Source organism: Nicotiana tabacum, chromosome 1, assembly GCF_000715075.1.
Source record: "Nicotiana tabacum cultivar K326 chromosome 1, ASM71507v2, whole genome shotgun sequence".
Classification (NCBI taxonomy): domain Eukaryota; kingdom Viridiplantae; phylum Streptophyta; class Magnoliopsida; order Solanales; family Solanaceae; genus Nicotiana; species Nicotiana tabacum.
In genome coordinates this window covers 191,173,561-191,178,345 of record NC_134080.1, presented here as the reverse complement: position 1 = coordinate 191,178,345, position 4,785 = coordinate 191,173,561, and the positions used below count along the sequence as shown (strand labels likewise).

General features: G+C 30.9%; 1 long non-coding RNA gene across 1 annotated transcript; it reads right to left on the bottom strand.

Moving 5' to 3' along the window:
* Nucleotides 1–2,879: 2,879 nt before the first annotated feature.
* On the bottom strand, nt 2,880–3,770 carry LOC107792950 (uncharacterized). Its single transcript, XR_001649623.2, has 3 exons — nt 3,656–3,770; nt 3,342–3,396; nt 2,880–3,094 (listed from the first exon to the last, which is right to left on the bottom strand). It is a non-coding gene; the product is annotated as an uncharacterized LOC107792950 (long non-coding RNA).
* Nucleotides 3,771–4,785: the final 1,015 nt, after the last annotated feature.

Here is a 4,785-nt window from a genome sequence, read left to right as displayed (position 1 = left end):
CCGATACATAAACTTTTATCTTTCCCAATTAAATACTTAAACTGGTAAAATCTATAATTAATAAACATTTTTGACCATTAACTATGCTTATGTAGCGGTAGCTTATTTTACGTGGACATAGTGCGTACAAGTGACGATCAAATAGCGCGTGTATCTGTTATTATTCATTAAAAAGATTGTAAAATTAAAAAAAATAGAAACTATAAGGAAAACCAAAAAAGAAGAAGAAAATGGTGGTTGGGTTTATTGACCCCGCCTTATTCCGCCAGTTCCTCCAAAAAAGAGAAATTAACCATGGAGCTAGACTGCCGGAATTTTTATCAATTCCTATGGGAGATAAATTGAGATAAAAATTGAGGTCTATGAATGTTACCGGAGAAAGGATTAGATTTGAAGGCCTAGCTCCACTGGCTCCGACGACGGAGACGGCGGATTTTCCGGGGGAGACGATGAGGAAAATTACAGTGAATGATGCTAGGAAAATCTTGAGGTTTTATCAGTTGGAGAAAGTGAGATTAAGAGTTAGAGATATGCCGATGAACTCCATTTTGTATTCTAAATTCGTTGAGTTTCTCTTCGTCTTTTAGTTCCATGTTGATTTTGTTCCAGTGATTTTCTTCTTCTTTTTGTAGTCTCCCTTTCTTCTTGAGTGGCTTCTGCTCCTACATGCTCATCTTCCATATCTTTAATCAGTTTTTTTCAAGTAACCAAGAATACAGAGGAGATATTTGGAAGTCGCCCCCGACCGAGACCTAGATGGAAACCTAATCGAGTACGTCATAATTGAGAAAGGGAAGACCCCCCCCCCCAGAGCCAGAACACAGGCGCCGACCTCTCCGCCACCAGCACAAGTGAATAAGAAAAGATCACGTCGCCAAAGGTGGCGGTATCACCGTCTACAGGTCGAGTCATGAGATCTAAAGTGCAAATACTCGACGCCGTGAATCAAGAAATTCGGGTGATATACATACGAAGGCGTTGGTCCATCGGTGCCTTAGGGGAAATCATCTGCGCCAGTGTAAAAAAAGAAATTCAACATTTTTACAGTAGCGAGGAGAAGGAAAGGAAAAGTATGGATTAGTTGAAAGAGCTACTTCTTCGAGCTGAGTGGGGTCGCGCCCCTTCCTTCTTCTAATAAGAGAGAGCCCATCAGGTAAAAGTTGCATAGCTATGGTGAAGAAGAAAATAAAGGAAATAGAAGAAAAAATAGAAATTAATAAATTTACTCACGCCCTTGACGTGTAACAATCACATTGGTCATTTGCTGACTGCATGGACACGTATGTAAATGTGTAATACACGCACGTAGGTTCAAAGGTCAAATGTGTTTATTAGTTAAGGGTTTCACGAGTTTGAGTGTTCAAATGGGAAAGTCCAAAGTTTGTGTATCGGCTTTCAAAAGCCTTGCAAATTTAAGTGGCCAGGAAGCCATTACGCCTTAAATCTAGTCTTCAAGTTTCGGGAAGCTTGCACTCCGATAAGTATTGAAATTGAGAGCATTTGTAGGTATTCAAAATTTGTCAAATTACCACATAAAAAAATTTGAATTAGGACTTCTACAAGATGCTCACATTAAGGATGTTACTTGATGGCTACTTCACCCAAATCTTAATTCATGTTTATAATAAGGCTATATATGTCCTTCAAAAATTATCTTAGCAATTCCAATATACTTTCGGAATATGTGCAAATAGATCAAATATACGATCTCCGAAACTCCTTAAAACTCATGGATTATTCACTAAGAGATCAAAAACATGTCAAATATGTCTTACTCAAAGCTCTAGCAACATTCAACGCCCAAATAGAGTACTGTTACATGTTTTTTTATCATCAAATACATTAAGGAGATGCATATTATCTTACGTTCAAGAAGTATGCTGCTAAGGTCCTCGAATTGCGAATAAAAAATCGAAGGAAAGAATCAAGCGATAAATAGAGTTATAACCCGCAATATTTATCAATAATTTTTTTTTTCTTTATAGTTATTTATGATTGCAGTTCTATTTTTCTGCACAAATTCATTGCAAATAGTGTCATTGACAATTCTACCATTTGAACATCTAATTACCCATAGAAATTTTTGTTCACTCATGTCTAACCTTATTGCAAGTTCAATGAGCGCCACTACAACATAATACATTTATAGCTACAAAACACAACGTAGCTAATTATGAAAATTTTCGTGGCTAAACACTTTAGCTACAATATTTTTTTCGTAGCATTCGTAGCAAAATGTAGCGTAGCTAAAAGTTAGCTACAAACTTTACATGGTCCGTGACTAAGGATTAATACTTATTGCTACAAAAATTTAATATTGTAGCCATATATATATATATATATATATATAGAGAGAGAGAGAGAGAGAGAGAAATAATTTCATACTTTTGCCACGACAAATACATTTATAGCAAATGATTTTATACTCTTGCCACGAAAAATAAATCCGTAGTTGTCTTTATATGGTAGCCACAAAGTGTTATAGCGTGGCAAAAGATTTAAATTTATTTGCCATGAAAATTTAGATATATAACTGCTTTCATATAGTTGTCCGTGGCAAAAATATTTTTGTTTAGCTACGCATTAAAAGTTCCATGCTACAAATCATACAAAAAATTCGTGGTTAGATTATTTTACTATATTTTAATTTTTGACAAAAATTTTAATATATTATAGTGAAAAAAGTTTCTCTCACAAATCCTCTGTTTCTTAGCTATTTGATTTTTTTCTAAAATTTTCCAATTATTCTGTGGCCGTACATAATATATTAAAATTAATAACATATTAAGCTTGAGAAATAATTTATTCTGCACAAATTGGTATTTAAAAAAATTTACAAAATGAATTTCAAAATACACATTTGTACTAATCAATTAATAGCATCTGCAGTAGATAAGTCTTCTACAATAACTAAAATTTGAATAAAAGAACTAGCCAATGTGAGGCTTGATTGTAATAGAGATCAGAAATAATGTACAGAATTTCACATTAAATGAATGTAAGTGTTTGTTTGATGATTCATGTTGTCATCCTCATCGCACCCTTAATCTTCATGCATCCAAGAATATATGAAGCACTCTTCGTCATCACTATACTGAAATAATGAAATAATATGATCTTGTGAGAAATTTATATTTGAATTATCAAAATATATACCGAATTAGATGAAATTACGCTTAGTAATTAAAAAATTAATAAATTATGGAAAAAGAAAAAACTTAGCCATAAATCAAGTGAAAAAAATCTAAACTTTTTTCCAACACAGAAGACAAAAGAAAAAGCATTTAAATAAATATCATAAAACTTAAGGAGATGAAAAGAAAAAAAAAAGTAAAACTTACACTTTGATACTAGAAGAGATTGAAATTTCTCAAAGGCACTTTTCTCTTAAACCCCCTATAAATAAAAAACAAACAATTAAAGTAGAAACCCAAGTCAATTAGGTGTAAGGCACAAAACCTATCAAATCTTTAAAATCGCATTTACTACTTATAAAAAAAATACATAATATCTATCAAATTGCTGGAATAACTCGTAAAATTGAACTTAAAATCCCAAACTCAAGTAGGTGTAAGAAAATCAGAAAACCCTACGATTTAAGAGACAAGCCAACACGGTAAAAATTTTGTCCATAAATGAGAAGTAGTGGGGATACCCTCTTACTACTCCTTGTCTTTCTCGCGGCTTTAAGTAACGTCGACCAGTGTGGAAGAAAGAAATTAGAAAACGGAAATGGAGAGTGGCGGCCTAGAGGAGAAGTTTAGATTTAGGTTTGGAGGTTTATTAGGAGTCGTCCCCCTTCTTATATATTTTGCTTGATTTACTTCTTAATATAAATACCATAGATACAATAAAAAAATTCAAACGCCATAAATTCAAATAAAAGTAAGAAAATTACATATAAACAAAAGAATAAATATATTACATTTAAGTAAAATAAAAATATTCTTAAATACATTTTCTTTATAGATTTTTCATCTTATAAGATATTGTTAGTTTTGTTATATGTTCATAATTCAATAATATTAGCTACTTAATTTTTAGTGTTAAGTTAGGTTTATGATAATTACTAAGTTATTAAAATAGTATTATATTACTAAATCAATAACTTTTATACTCATCTAAATTGAATATAACTAGTAATCAAGTACAAGCACATAATTGTTTAAATCTAATATATAATATATTTAAGTCGAACTAACTATAATTATATACTTATTTAAATTAGTTTTGAAACTTTAAAGTAATACTTTGTTTAATATGAATCATGATATTTACTAAAAAAAATAAATTATTATACACCCCTATATTAGTCATATTAAGTTCTTAATTTGTTTTATAGAAATAAACTTAAAAATAGAGAAAATATGTAACTTTTTTTAATTACAAATAAATCTCAGAAATAAGCATAATAATAGTGAAAATATATAACTATTCTTAAATACAAATAATACTCACAAGAAAGACAAGATCTCTTTCATGCATAAGAATGATATTAAAATTTTATTTTATGATTCAACGTATAATTTGATTTATGATATTTATTAAGATTGTAAAAACCTTATCATAATGTATTTTATCGTCTAAAATATATTAATTTGTTTAATTCTCAATAATTAGTTATTCACACATTAATTATATGTAATTCATCCCCGTTGGCAATAACCACGGTAGTAGTTGCGGAACTACTGGGCCGGGAGAGGACAACCTCTTGTTCCTGCTCCTCTTTCTTCGCTTCGGGGACGGAGGTCAATATTTTTAATAAAATTAAAACTTACAACTAAT